Here is a 15,990-nt window from a genome sequence, read left to right on the forward strand (position 1 = left end):
TATAAAGACATTTTAAGAAAAGAACAGTACATACCAATACATGTTACATAAAATAAAATTCTCACCAAAATGGAACCAAATTAAAACCTTAAAGTACATAAAGAATTATGTACCAGGATGAAGCAGGATTTAATCTAAATATTCAAGGCTAGTTTAACGTCGAAAAGAAATCAGTATAATTTGTTACTGGGAAGTACTAAAAGAGAAGTCATATAATCATATCAGTTAAAGCAGAAAAAGTATATGTGACATAATCTAGCACACATTCAGATTAAAGTAAATAAATAAATAAATAAATCTCTCAGCAAACAAGAAGTAGAGGGTAACTTAACTTGGTAAAAAATGTCTAAAAAGCTCTTGAATTAATAGGATTCTTAAGGGTGAGAAACTGAACCTTTATTCCCTAAAATTGATAAGACAGTATTTTCTCTCCCTTCAGTTGTTTGAATTATACTAAAAATCCATCTAAAATAATGCTATGAGAAAAAGAAACAAATTTTAAAATTATTTTATTATAATTTTATTTATTTCTAATACATATAAATTTTGTATTATAATCTATGTAGAAAATCCAAAGAATATATCAAAAATTTCCTAGAGCTAGTGAGTAAAAATAGCAAAGTGTCAAGATACGCAATTATTATATAAAATAACTTGCTTATATACCAACAACGAAGAAGTGAAAAATAAATATTATTCACATCACCAAAAGGTTAAGTACTTAGACATAATCTGACAAACTATGTGGAGAATCTGCAGCTGAAATACTGAGGAAATACCAATGAAAGAAATCACATATATAAATAAATGAAGAGATATTCCATACTTACAGTTTGGAAGACTTGATATTATTAAGCTGTCAGTTTCTTTCTGACTTGCTATATAAATTGAACACAATCTCAATTTAAATCTCAGTAAGCTGTTTTGTAAGTCCTAACAAATGAAAGTTTATATGGACAGGCAAAAGAGCTTTGTGAGGTGAACAGGGGGTAGGGCGTTTCAGAGTGATGAATGCTAACCCAGGATACTGTAGTGGTAAAATCATGATACCATGTTTCTCTCAAAACCCATAGAATTGCAGAGCATAGAGTCAACCTAAACGTGTAGAATTTTTAAAAGTTTATAATGTTGAGACATTTCACAAGAGAATGCCCAATGAGACAAAAAGAGTTTAACTTCGTTATGAATGCACAAAATAACCTCACCGAAGAGGGATGGGAGAGAAAAGGCTGACCTAAGGAACTCTGGAAATGAGTGATGTCTGTAAGCCTGTGGGCAAAAGGAACTCCACAGAAGCATTGTACTCTAGTTGGTAACATTGATCCCATGAGGATATGGTCTGAGAATTCTGAACATACAGTACAAGTGGCCTAGTCAGTGTTTTCCAGAGAAACAAATTAAATCTGTCTGTCTATCTATTTACATATGTAACTAAGAGAGAGACAGAGACAGGTTTACTATTTAAAAAAATTTCAGTGATGTGATTTTGGAGGTCAATGGTCCCAAGATCTACAGTCAGCAAGGTGGATGGTCAATGTTTTAGGTTGAGTTCAAAGGCTGGACAAAACAATGTCCCAGCTCAGAGGTAGTCAGCAAGGGGAATGCCCTCTGACTCAGGCATTTTATTCTATTCAGACCTTCAACTAATTTGATGAGTCCTGCTCACACTAGTGAGGGAGGGCAAGTTGCTTTACCATTTCAAATGTTAATCTCACACAGAAACATATTCACAGACACACCCAGAATAATGTTTCACCAAATATCCAGGCAACCTGTGGCCCTTTCAAGTTGACACATAAAATTAACCATCACGACACATATTGTGAAATAGAACAATTGGGTAAATGGATGGCAGATTCTGGGAATCACTCTGTATATAGTCTGTATACAGTCTGTATATAGTGTGTGCACACATATACATATATTTCTTGCTCTGTCACCTAACAGGGCCTAGAAGCAATGATGCCCCAATACCAATGAACAAATCTAGTGGTTAGATCTTGGCTTCTAATACTATTACCCGATGTTAGTGTGATGGTTAATTTTATGTCAACTTCATTGGGCAACAGAGTGCCCAGATATTGGGTCAAATATTTATCTGTGTGTTTTGTGAGGATATATTTGTATGAGATTAACATTTGAATCAGTAGACCAAGTAAAGCAGATTGCCCTCCCTAGTGGAAGTGGGCCTCATTTGATGGTAGAAAGCCTGAGTAGAACAAAAGGCTGATTATCCTTTGAGTAAGAGAGAAGGCTTCTGCTCATGGGTCTTTGAAATGGGGCATTAGGTCTTCTGGGCTCTGTAGCAGTGCCTGGCCTTCAGGTGCAAATGGGCACATTAGCTCTGTATTTTGGATTTTCCCACCTCTATAGTCATGTGAGCCAATTCCTTAAAGTAAATCTCCATATGTTTATGTCCTGTTTCTCTGAAGATCTCTAAGGAATACTACTTAGAGCAAGGATCCCTAGGAGAAATTACTGATTTTAAGACTAGGACAGGAAATAAACAAGACAATCTGAGAGCTTGCCATGCTAGAAAGAAAGGAAATAAAAAAGAAACAAAAACACAACTGACAGAGTTCCCAATGGCTAAATTGGAACAATTTAAGCCATTAAATAATCAATAGGAATGTGATCCAAAGTACAACATAAACAAATGCTCGTGAGCCTATGTTGATATTAGTAAATGATGGAATAGGTCAATGAGAGAAGGTATACCGCTCTCATACAGAGGAATTGCAAATAGTTCATGTAAGCATTCCTCCTTCTGTGAGGAGGAATAGAACTTTTCCTCCCCACTTCCCAAGAGTGGGCTGTAATGAATGACTTCCCAAGAGTACAGTGCGGAGAGGAGGTAGATGCCGAAGTCTGGCTGGGCAGAATTCAGGAGCTACTTGTCAAAAGAAAGGAACTTTATTTTTAGAACCACACACGCCAAACAAAACAGCTCCTCAGGAAAAACCCTCAGAGCCCAACTGCCACCACTGGCTTCCCACAAGCCTCTCCCTCAACCACAAGCCTCACCACCTCCCACAATCCTCCTGCTCTTGAAGCCCATCGGCTGGGTCGTGTGGACGGAGCCAAAAAAGTCCCCCAATGAGCATCAGTCCGTGGTCTGAAAGGGCAGGTAAACAGCCCAATGAGCATCACCACAGAGGAGCCAATCAGTTGGCAGCTAGAAGTTGCTGGGGCTGCTGTGAGCCAATCATCAGCTGGAAGTTTGCTGACAGCTGGAAGTTTGCTGGGTCCCTTCGGCTGTGGCTCTCAACATCTCCCCCTCTCTGTTTAAACAACAAGCATGTGGCTTAGGGACTGTGCCTGCCTTAGGTTGTCCAATACTACATATGGTCCTTACCCATTATCAGATGAGCTGACCTTGTTGCGTCAGCCTCCTGTCTTATGTTGGTACCATTGCAATAAATCTTACCCGTCACTGACTACCGGTCCAGTATACAGCCACACCTGTGGATAGGTCTTTGTACCAGCGGGGGGGGGGGGGGGGTGAGGTTTTTTGCCTCACCTCTGTTGGCCCCCAAATTTTAGCTGAATGATCATGACAAGCAGAAGTGAGAAAGATACACCAAGCCAATTGATGGCTCCTTTTGGAAAAATTATACCACCAATGACATCATCAGCAAAAATACCCCAACACTACCACAAGTCAATGCACCATCAATCAGATAGTTCACAATGCATACAGGTGAGTTCACAATGCATACAAGTGATAGATAGTCCAGGCAAGTTCTGTAAGCAGTTCAGTGATGGCTATTGCAGAAGCTGTAGATTGGTTTTATCTTTGTCTTCACCAGCACTGGGATGAAGATAGGAATTCTGGCAGTAATGGCTAAAGAAAAAATTATGTAACATTCCAGAAGGCACTAAAAGAAAACAATTTTCTTAACAATTTACATTGTCTTGAAGAGAATTATTAAATATAATGAAAAGGAAAGGTGAAAGTAAACAATCAGATCTGTTAACCTCCTTTTTTGTTCATATATTAAAACAATCCTGAACAGCTGTTTACCCAATTTAAATTAAACCATTTAAATCACGTGAAAAAAATATTTGGATCCATTTTTTCATGAGCACTCATCAAATATGATATATGGACATACGTACATTCAAACATATAACACAAAACACAAGTGTGCACACATAATATAATACATACAACACATAACATAATAGTAAAGGCCTTATAACTTTTAACAGGTGAAATCTCCATTGCAATATTTAAAAACTCTATAGTCAAAAAAATAGAACTGATCAGCAAAACATTAACCTAGGTCTGTATGAGCTCAAAAAGCAAAATAGAACTTCATAATATGGCAAAGGGCAATAATAAAATAGATATTGAAAAAAGTATCCTGGTTCAGCCAGATGTAAGGATAGCCAAACTGGAGTTTTGGATATCAGTTGTTATGGATTTGAGCCAAATCATCTTCTCTTTGGTCTGTAGAAATCGCTTTAGTTAATCTTTCTGGAATCCAAATCGGCTGCTGTTTCCCTGTGGAAACACATAAACAGACTCCCGACTCCAGACAATCACTGGGTCAGGACCATAGTTAATCTCTCTGGAATCCAAATTGGCTTCTGTTCTCCCTGTGGAAACCCACAAACAGACTCCCGACTCCAGACAATTACTGGGTCAGGACCTTTCCATTGTCCTGTTAGAATATCCTTCCAAAGTACCTTGGGCTTATGTACATTTTTTGGACACATATGCCTTTCTGCAGCACTAAGCCCTGATGAATCCAAATTTAGAGTAAGAAGGGTTATTTTAAGTTTATCTTTGGGGAACATATACCCCTTCCCAATTCTTCTTTTTGCTTTAATAAGTACATTTTAATAGTTTGATGAGGTCTTTCAACTATGCCTTGTCCCTGTGGATTGTATGGGATTCCTGTTATATGAGTAATGCCAAATGTTGAGCAAAATTGTTTAAAAGAGGTAGAAGTATAACCAGGACCATTATCTGTTTTTAACTGTTTTGGAATGCCCACAGTGGCAAAATTTTGTAAGCAATGAGCTATAACATCTTTAGTTTTTTCTCCGGCATGAAGGGATCCCATCAAAAATACAGAAGAAGTATCAACTGTAACATGCAAATATTTTAATTTTCCAAATTCTGGCAAGTGTGTGATGTCCATCTGCCAAATATGGTTAGGTATCAATCCTCTAGGATTGACTCCAAGATTAACTTGTGGTAAAAAGGTCACACAATTTTGACATTGTTTTATTATTTGTCTAGCTTGTTCCTTAGTTATTTTAAAACGCTTTTGTAAAGTATTAGCATTGACATGGAACCTTTTATGAAAATTTATAGCTTCTTCTAGTGTAGAGAAAATATGTATGTCATGTGTAGTTTTATCTGCTAAATCATTGCCCAAACTAAGGGCTCTAGGCAATCCTGTATGTGCCCTGATATGTCCTATAAAGAATGGATCTTTTTGGGCTGGGGATGTGGCTCAGGCGGTAGTGCGCTCGTCTGGCATGCATGTGGCCCGGGTTCAATACTCAACACCACATACAAACAACGATATTGTGTCCGCCGATAACTAAAAAATAAATATTAAAATTATCTCTCTCTCTCTCTGTCCCCCTATCACTCTCTCTTTAAAAAAAAATGGATATTTTCTGTCCCAGATTAGACTTTGTCTAGTGGAAAGCAAAGAGAAAACAGTAGAGGAAGGGGAAATCCTACCAGCATCTTCAAGGGATACTACAGCATTAACTATATACTGACTATCAGAAAATGAATTAAATACAGAATCTTTAAACATCACAAAAGCTTGTAATACTGCATTAAGCTCTACCTTTTGAGCTGATTGTTTGGGTACTAAAAATGTAAAAGTTTGATCAGGTGTAACTATTGCTGCTGTACCATTATTTGACCCATCAGTGAATATATTTGTAGCATTCATGATAGATGTTTTTCTTGACATTTTTGGAAAAATTACAGGATGCAATGACCAAAAAGACAATAAAGATTAGATGGTAAGTGGTTATCAAATGAAACATTAGATTTACACATGATTATTGCCCAAGTATTTAACTCATTAGCTAACTCATCAATTTGATTCATAGTATATGGAGTAATAATTTTATGGGAGAAATTCCAAACACTCCCTTTGCTGCTTTTATTCCTTTGAGTATTAATTGTCCTACAGCCTCAGGATACCTAGTAAGTATAGTGTTAGGAGAATAAGATAAATGTATCCATAATAATGGACCTTCTTGCCAAAATAGTCCTGTAGGAATATTTTTTGTTGGTAGTACAATAAATAATAAAGGCAAACTTATATCAATTCTATCCAAATGCATATTTTCCATATATGTTTCAATGATTTTTAATGCCTTTCTTGCTTCAGGCATTAACATTCGGGGTGAATTTGGATCTGATGGACCTTTTAGGATATCAAATAAAGGTCCCAACTCTCCTGTTGGTATACCTAGATAAGGCCTTATCCAATTTATGTCTCCTAATAACTTTTGAAAGTCTTTAAATGATTTGAGTTGATCTACTCGTATTTGAATTTTGGTGGACGAACCATGGTTGAGGATAATAGAACTCCTAAATAATTAATTGGAAAACCTAATTGTACTTTATCTATTGCTATCTCTAGATTATAATTTTTAATAAGTTTGTAAGTGTGGCATAATATTCTAGCAATGTGTTTTTATCTTTGTGTGCTAATAATACATCATCCATATAGTGAAATATTTGTAGTTCAGGATTTTGATTTCTAAGTAGCTGGATTACTGGATTACTTTGTTAACATAAATTTGACACATAGTTGGGCTGTTAGCCATCTCTTGAGGGAGTACTTCCATTCATATCTCTGATCAGGACCTTCATGATTCAGTGCAGGGATAGTAAATGCAAAATGTGGACTATCCTCAGGATAAATTGGAATTGAAAAAAAAATCTTTAATATCTATAACTAAAACATATCAGGTTTTTGGCAAAGCAGACAATTGAGGAATCCCCGATTGAGCAGGTCCCATAATAACCATCTCATTATTAATGGCTCTTAAATCTTGCAATAATCTCCATTTACCAGATTTCTTTTTGATGACAAAAATGGGAGTATTATGGGGAGATACAGAAGGTTATATATGTCCTTCCGCTAATTGTTGTTTGACCAGGTCATGGGCTGCTTGTATCTTTTCTTTAGTCAGGGGCCACTGAGGAACCCATACTGGTCTTTCTGATTTCCAAGTAATTTTTATTGTCTCAGTGGCCCTTTCTGAAAATCCAACCCATGTCTGTCTGTTCCTTGATCTATTTGTATTGGTGTTGCTATACCTTGTTCTTGTTTTTCTAATCTTTTTCCTTTCCTAAAACCTTGTCTAGCTATAATAGTGTGTGCATTTTGATTGATGTTATTTGTTAATGTTAATCCTAATTGATCTAGGACATCTCGTCCCCATAAATTTACGGGAAGATGATCCAATACATATGGTTGTATAGTTCCCTCACATCCTTCAGGATCCTTCCAATCTAATACCATTGCACTTCTATGGGAATTAGTAGCCTCTCCTAGGCCTCAAAGCGTTTGAGTGGCTTGTTGTAATGGCCAATGTTTTGGCCATTCTTGACGAGAGATGATGCTAAGGTCTGCACCTGTATCCCAGTAGCCCATTAAATTCATGTCCTTGAATATTTAGTTTTAGCATGGGGCGAGAATCTAAACTTAAAGAAAGCATAGCCCAATCTACACCTGTGGAGCCTAATCCCTTGGAACCTCTTTCCACTGGAAAATTTATCATGTAGGCTGGGTATTATTAGTAACAATGCTATTCTATCTCCTGGTGAAATTACTGATATACCCTTTGGAGAACTGGCTATAATTTTTATTTCACCTTCATAATCGGGATCAATTAATTACCCAAGGACTTATCATAAGTCCTTTTAGAGTAGAAGAGCTGCGTCCCAATAATAAGCCTACTGTTCCTTGGGGAAGAGGTCCTTTTACCCCTGTGGGAATGATTTGAACTCCCATCTCTGGAGTCAGTACTGCTCTGGCAGAGGCGCAGATGTCCAACCCTGCGCTCCCTCTGGTTTGTCTAATGAGGGCTCTGATGGACAATGTGTCCTGGGCACCACCCTGATAGGGTTGCTGGGTTCCTCCAGTGCTACGTATATTTGTGGTATGGGGCTCCGGAGCATTGGGCCCCCTGTCCATTTTTTGGACACATATGCCTTTCTGCAGCACTAAGCCTTGATGAAGTTTAACTTTACAGCAAAGAAGTCTGACAAACTACCTTAGCAAGGTGATTGAGGTTCACAACAGTAGCGACAAGTCATGTTGACAGCATGAACCCTTGTTGTAGGGTGATGAGAATGAAACTCTACCTCTGTGGTCCTCCCCCCAGAATCCCAGAACCCCAGACTACTCACATAACACCAGACAAAGCCCAATCAAGAGTCTACAAAATACTTGGTCAGTATTATCCAAAACTTTCAAGGTCATCAAAACAAGGAAACCTGACAAACTCAATCAAGAGAGACAAAAGAGGCATATGACATGTATTATATATGATAGCTTGATTCTGGAACAAAAAAAGGATATTGGGTAAAAACTAAGAAAAAATATGAAGTATGGACTAGTTAATAACATATTACATTGGTGCTTTCATTGTACCTAATGTACCTTACAAATATGAAGCAATAATAATAGGGCAAGCTGGTGGTGTACAGGGGACTTCTCTGTACCATCATCACAATTTTTCTATCTAAATCTATCCCCAAATAAAAAAGTTTATTTAAAAAATTCCTAAGGTGTGGGTTTAAAATGCCTTCTGTATTTTTAACTAACATTAATTTTGTACAAAATTACTAGTGGAGGAAGGAAGAAGAGAAGGAAAGAGAGAGAAGAAAAGAAATCATAGAATATAAGAATATATGATAAAATAATTATAGCACTTATCTCAGGTCACCAAGTCTTTGATACTTTCAGAATTTGTGTACTTTCTGAAAGTTTGATATTGAGCATGTATTTGAAAGTTATTAGAAACATCTCTAGAAAGAATTGTAAAAAAGAGAAAATAATTTCCCTGACAATGATTTAATTTTAGGAATGTCTGAGATGAAACATGGTTATTCATTTTAGTACTGAAGAGAAAGTGTTCTGAGCTTCAGTCTCTGCATTTGAGGCCCATCAAGCTGGATGTGGTGGCACAAACCTGTAATCCAGATACTCAGAGGCCGAGACAGGAGGGTCATGAGTTTGAGGCCACTCTGGGCAACATAGTGAGAGCCCATGTCAAAAAAAAATTTTTTTAACATAAATTTAAGGTCCATGGGAAGGAAACATTTAAAGTACATTCCTCCATCCGTGGGGACTGAATAAGAAGAAATTAATTCTTTTTACAACAACATAGATAGCTTTTGAGGAAAGGAACAATGCCTTAATACAGACTGGTCAGATATTTGATTTGATTTTTCAGTCCATGTGTCTGAAAAAGATAGCAAATACATCTTTTTAATAACAAATAAGACCCTCAAATCTAAGAACTTCTGCTTGTTAGAGGGCATGTCTAAAGTCCATCTACCTGAGTTTTCTGTGATGCAGCCGATTACCTGTGAATGGTCCAGTGTGAACTGCAGCCACCCAGGCATGGAATCAGTCTCAGGTGAGGGAGGGTGCAGCCCATTCAGAGGGGAGAATGCTCCAAAGATTGCTAAGACAGGCTGCTCCATGCCCCAGGAGCCGGCCCTGCAGACTTCCTTGTTGGCTGACTGTTAGTTGTCACTGGCCTTAAGAAAAGCTGGCAGTAGATCAAAGGATGGGAGGAAAAAGGGGTTGTGGTGTTGTCTCTGGCAGTAACTGTATCCCTTTCTCCTGGCTCCTGCTCAGCGGTCCCTTCACCTTCTCCATGGTGCCATCACTTGCCAGACCCCCAGCATCCTCATCCCTTCATCTCTGAAACTCTCTTTGGAAATAGATTTCTAATCAGGTCCTTGGACACCTCTCAGCCTTGACTTGTTCCTTTGACCTTCCAATACTTTTATAGCAAGCATTGGTCTTAATCAGAAAGCCTTCTGTGTGCTTCTAGGACACCAAGTGCCATAGGAGGGATCCCACCTGGTGACCAGGAAGCAAGAGCTCCCCATTTCCCACTCTGCACTGCTCCAAACCAAGCACACCCTGAAGTCTGATGGAGGTTCAAGCTCATCTTTCACTGAAAGAGGTTGAGAGTCTATGATCCAGGAACTTGGCTCTATCTGCCCATGAGGCTCCTTCTTGCAGTGTTAGAAAGCAGAGATAAGAAGGAAAAATCACCCTCTTGTGATTCCCTGAGGTGTGCTCTTGTAGACACCACATCATCCCCAGTGTCTCATGGTCTCCAGCCTCCTGCCCTCCTCAAAAGCTCTTTCTTTAAGGCCACTGTCATCTGATATCAGCCCCCTGGCTCTGTCACTTCAGGGAGGATGTTATTTTTGCTTCTGTTTTGAAAACTGCTAACTATCCTAGAGTACATCTGGATGCTCAGGAAAGTTTTCCTTCACTCTGTCTTTCTAAGTCAGTTGATCATCTACTTCTCCCAAGGGAACTCAGAAAAGCAGGGTCTTCCAGATATGTTCAGGCATAAGCAAGTTCCAGAACAGCATATATAGGATGCTTTAATTTTAAGTCAAAAGGAAGAATATAGACATATAGGACTGTTATTAAAATGCAAGGAACACAAGGAATAAACAAAATTGAAGAAGAGCCATGTGCAGTGGCACATGCCTGTAATCCCAGAAGCTCATATAGCTAAGGCAGGAGGATCGCAAGTTCAAAGCCAGCTCAGCAATTTAGGAAGACTCTGGGCTTGGGATGTGGCCTAGTGTTTAAGCATCCCTGGGTTCAATCCCTGGTTAAAAAAAAAAAGAAGAAGAAGGAGAAGAAGAATTATTACCCATGGTGGAGAAGGAAGGGTGCAGGGTAGAGAAAGGAGAAAAGAATAGCAGTAAGACTTCTGTGAATGTAACTTATTTGTATTTTACTTGAATTATGTAAATGATTTACACATTGTTTTTAAATATTAAAAGGAGCAAGAAAGACACCTTCAAAAATGAAAAACACAGGAAAAAAGTTTATGTCAAGTGATTTCAAAATATAAAATTTAGATCTGCATCTACACTATGATATATTCTAGAACAAAGAGTTCCACAAAGGAATCATAAACTACATTTAGAAGACTTATTTCTAATAGTAACATTGGTATTGTTATTTTGAGATACTGTAGGTATGCTATAAGATAAAGCACATAAAGGATGTGTGAATGTCAATCACAGCCAAGCTTTTCAATGTGAGAAAATGTATATAATGGTATAAAAATCATCCTGTAATCACTTATTTGACTTGAAAATATCAGCATAATGCTCTGAATTGTTGCTATTTTGATACATTTTTCTTAGCTCTGTCCATTGAAAAGGGATTTGCAGCAATGACAACGTGGTGATGATGAGCACCCGAGCCACTAAATTTATTTATATTATCTTCCAATAAAAAGAATCAGATCTACTTGAAGAAATGACTGATTCCACATCTGCTGAAAGGTGAGTACAAGGTAAGCCTGAGCCATCTGATCCCAGAAATCAAGGAAGCTTTCAAAAAAGAATGGGATCCTGTCAAAAGAATATCTAATATGCGGTTGTGGGTCAGTGGTAGAGGGCTTGCCTAGCATATATGAGGCCCTGGGTTCATTTCTCAGCACAACATACAAAGAAATAAATAAAATAAAAAATTTCATCAACAACAAATAAAAATATTTTTAAAAAGGATTTGGAAGCCAATCTGGAAAATTCCCATTGGCGTCATGCAGAATAATTTAAGCACAGAGGGGACTGATGACGGCAATGGACTGAAGCGCTCCAAATATATATTTTTAATGTGAATCCATAATTATGTCCACAACAAACAAACAAAAAACATGGCCTGAATGTTCTCTCTGACAAGCAGATGCTAACCACAATAAGGGGAAGGAAGTTCAGTGGATTAAACAAAGGGGAATGGAGGGAAGGGAGAAGGGATCAGAATAGAAAAGAAACTAGAATGAAATCCACATAAATTTCCTATGTTCATATATGAATGCACCACCAGTGAAACTTCACATCATGTCCAACTACAAGAATGGGATCCTAATTAGAATAAATTATACTCCACGTACATGCAATATGTCAAAATACACTCTACTGTCATGTCTATCTAAAAAAGGAAATGGCCTAACAGAAAACCTTTTTGATTACATTGAGAGATTGCTAGAGCCCCAGTTCCTTACTCACAAGGGTGGCAAATAAAGGAAAAGAATCAGACATTTATTTTGACCTTCCAGTAAATAAAAAAAAAATAAAATAAAAAGTAAATGAAGAGGTCTTCTTTGAAGATGAATCCCATCTAGTTAATGAAGGCATGATAAAAATCAGAAAAAAAAGACAAATTTATAATGAAATAGTGAAGTCATGAAATCCAAGAAGTGAAGTAGTAAATCTGAGAATTGATCATAAACATTAAAATCTTACATGAGCCTTTATCCAAGATGGCACTGAATCCTAGGAAGGAAGCTCCTGCCCCTCCCAAAGCCAAATCCAAACCAAAGATTTTGAAGGCCAAGAGGAGCACAGAAAGGTGTCCACATCACCCACCTCCATCACTCCAGAGGGAGAAAAAACACCTTGGAAGAGCCAGCCCAGAGAAACAAGCTTGACCTCTGCACCATCACCAAGGTCCCCTACCACTGAGTCAGCATGAAGAGGGAAGACAACACTCTCATGCTCATTGCAGATGTCAAGGTCAACAAGCACCAGATCCAACAGGCTGTGAAGAAGCTCCACAACACGGATGTGTTCAAGGTCAGTGCCCTGGTCAGGCTGATGAAGAGAAGAAAGCATGTGTTCTACTGGCTCCTGATGATGATGCTTTGGGCCTTGCTGAAGAGTTTGGAATCATCTTATCTGAGTTCAACTAATAATTCTAAGTGTGCTTTTTTTTCCACGATAAATAAATAAAATCTTAGTTGAAAACTTTGTGTATTTTGTAATGGAAGGAGCAAGCTAAAACCACTGAAATCCCCTCATCAGTCTTAACATGAATAAAAACTGGACAACCAACATTATGTTCCTTGCAGTGTGACACAACAGAGGGAGGACACCTCAGCAGCTTCCACACAATCTTGCCTATAACAATGGCACTAATCTAATCAAGTTTCTACTATGATTCTTAGTCGTACCTAGGAAAAACTGAGGCTAGAAAAATTGGATGATACCAGTAAGAAACAATGAGCCAAATCCAGCATAAGGACATTTTATAGAAAGAAACTAAAAGTTTTATCCACAGATCAACATCATATCAAAGAAAAGGACAGGTTCCGGCTATCAGATCAAGAATCTTAAGAGATGCAGCCAATGTGGTAGGTGAACCTAGTTAGGACATTGCTTTAAGAAAAGCAGCCATAATAATGAATCTTTGAGATAATTAGAAGGTCATAATATGAGGTGGCATTAGATTTCATTAAGGGATCACTGTCAGTTATGAAAAACACAATAATGTTAGGCAATTAAATTATAAATTTATTATTAGACATACAAACAGACATTTATAGGTCAGTTGATTTCTATTTTCTGTAAGATATTTCAACCAAAAAAGTAGTAGATACATGAAACAATGATGAGAAAATACTGGTAAATGTAGGTTTCTATATTCATCACTTTCATTGAATCTGCTTGCAGATTTCAATAATGCAAAGTTTGTGTAAGCAATAAAATAGCTTGTTATATTAAGAAGAAGACAAATATGTTTTGCAATTTCTAGTGACAGGAAAAAAAATGATGTCCTATTAGGAAATCTTCAGGTGATTCAAAAATGACTCTAAGGAAGATCAAGGCCATGAAAGCAATAACAATTAATTAAATAATATTGTTTTCATGAAGTTATAATGGAAAAAAATTTTAATTAAGTTAGGTTAATTTAAAAAAAATTAAATATGGTATAACTTAAATACAAATGGATGAATGGGTAGTTTCAGAATTTCACCTAGTGGGGGAAAGAGAGGCATTTCCCCCTTCTTAGAAATTACCTAAAAACAGTATAGAGGACAAGAAACATAAAGGCAGATTCCACCCTCAAAAAACAAAATAAAAGATTTAAAAATCCCTAAGTCAAAAAAATAAAAGAACGTTCTCACAGAAACCAAAATCAAAATGACATTGTTCAGAAAGCTCAGAGAAAAGATGCCCACAGCTGTGGCTTTCAAAGAACAAAAACTCCAGTGAAGGACACTCTCAAAACAAACAAATCAAAATCAGACAACATGGCAACCACAATGGAAAACCAAACAAAGCCTAACACTGAGGTCTTGCTACAAGCCAGTCGCTGTTGACTCATGAAACTCACCTACATCAACATAGAGGGCATGTCCACAGGTGGAAATCCAAGAATCCCTGTTTGAATCCAAGAGAACTGGGTGTTCGAGCCACAGTCAGGACCCCATTCATCAAGCAGTTTCTTAAAACTGGGAAGGCACAGCTAAATAAGGCATCAGAGAAAAGACCTCGGGGTAGCATTTAGTTGGCAAAGCAAAGAAAGCAGAGAAATGGCAAACCATGAGCTTCTGTGTGCAGTGATCTTTGTAGGGTTGGTTGAGTTAAAAATAAAGGAATTATTCACACAGACCTATGTTACAATGAGAATTCTTGTTACCACAGAAATGGCCCTCATCTCAGAATACTTTTTTGCAAATGGCAATTCTAGAAGGCATTCACCTCATCCAAAGAGGAGAACGTGCCAGAAGAGAACCATGACAGGATCCACACTCCCAAAATGAAAGCAATAGAAAAATAAGGTAAACATTTATTTATTTATTTAAATACCTTTCTGCATTGCCGCTCTCTCTCTACACATATAAACCCCCACCTCTCTAGTGGGCTCTTATTCATATATGCCCTTGTAACAGCACTGAAATGTCCAACTAAAATTGTGAGATAGATACAAAAGGAATTGATAACATTAATTTCCTTCATATATAGGAACTGGGTGATTGAGGATGGCCATGAACATATATGTTGTTCCTTCAACATGTACTACAAAACAATTAACAAAATATTTTAAAAAGCATTATGAATTTAATTTGTAAATATATGAGTGAATGTGTAGATAACAATGTCTAATATTTAAACAGGCAATCTACTATGTGCACATAGGGAATGTTTATATATAGAGAGAAATCTTAATACATTTCTATTGTTTACTATCAGTTGGTAGAAAATAGAAAGGACAAAGTAGCATGTCAGATGAACCCCAGGAACACGAAGTCAGAAATATCCACAGACTGAAAGACTATATACTACAATTCACCTAGTTTTCTTAACAAATTAATCAGGAGAAAATGAAGGGGTATTTTAAATTTTTAATTATTCGAAAGACATTTAAAATATATGTCACTCACGTAATACATACATGGTGCTTATTGGGAATCTTGATTTGGAAAAAATAAAATATAAAATTAATACTATCTAGAGGGATATTGGGAGATCCAATAGACATTTGTTGACTTTAAGGAATGCATATATTTTTAAGATTTAAAAATGGTTTATGACTATGTTCAAAGGGTATCAATTTGATGCTGACATTGAATGATTTACTGAAAAATAATACAGTCTCTATGATTTGTTTTAAAATAGTCTGAAGTTGGAATAGAGCAGATTATGGAAGAAATAAGGGTGTCCATGACAAAGAAATTGTTTAAGAAGAATGTAATCAGGCTCCCAACGCTCACACCTCTATATGCTCATGATATAGAGGCAACCTCTGTTTCTTCTGGCTCACATTTTATATAAAGAAAAAACAAATTATGATTATCATTTGTAATCAATGGAGAAAATGATAATCTTTCTGTTAAGCCTTATGCAGTAGATTTCTTTGGATCCCTAGTTTCTCTGTTAGGAGAAAAGAAAGATTGGGGAGAGGACACTCAGGATGCTCTGAGACATGGGACAACCTT

This window comes from Ictidomys tridecemlineatus, chromosome 6 (genome assembly GCF_052094955.1).
Source record: "Ictidomys tridecemlineatus isolate mIctTri1 chromosome 6, mIctTri1.hap1, whole genome shotgun sequence".
In the NCBI taxonomy this organism is placed as follows: Eukaryota; Metazoa; Chordata; class Mammalia; order Rodentia; family Sciuridae; genus Ictidomys; species Ictidomys tridecemlineatus.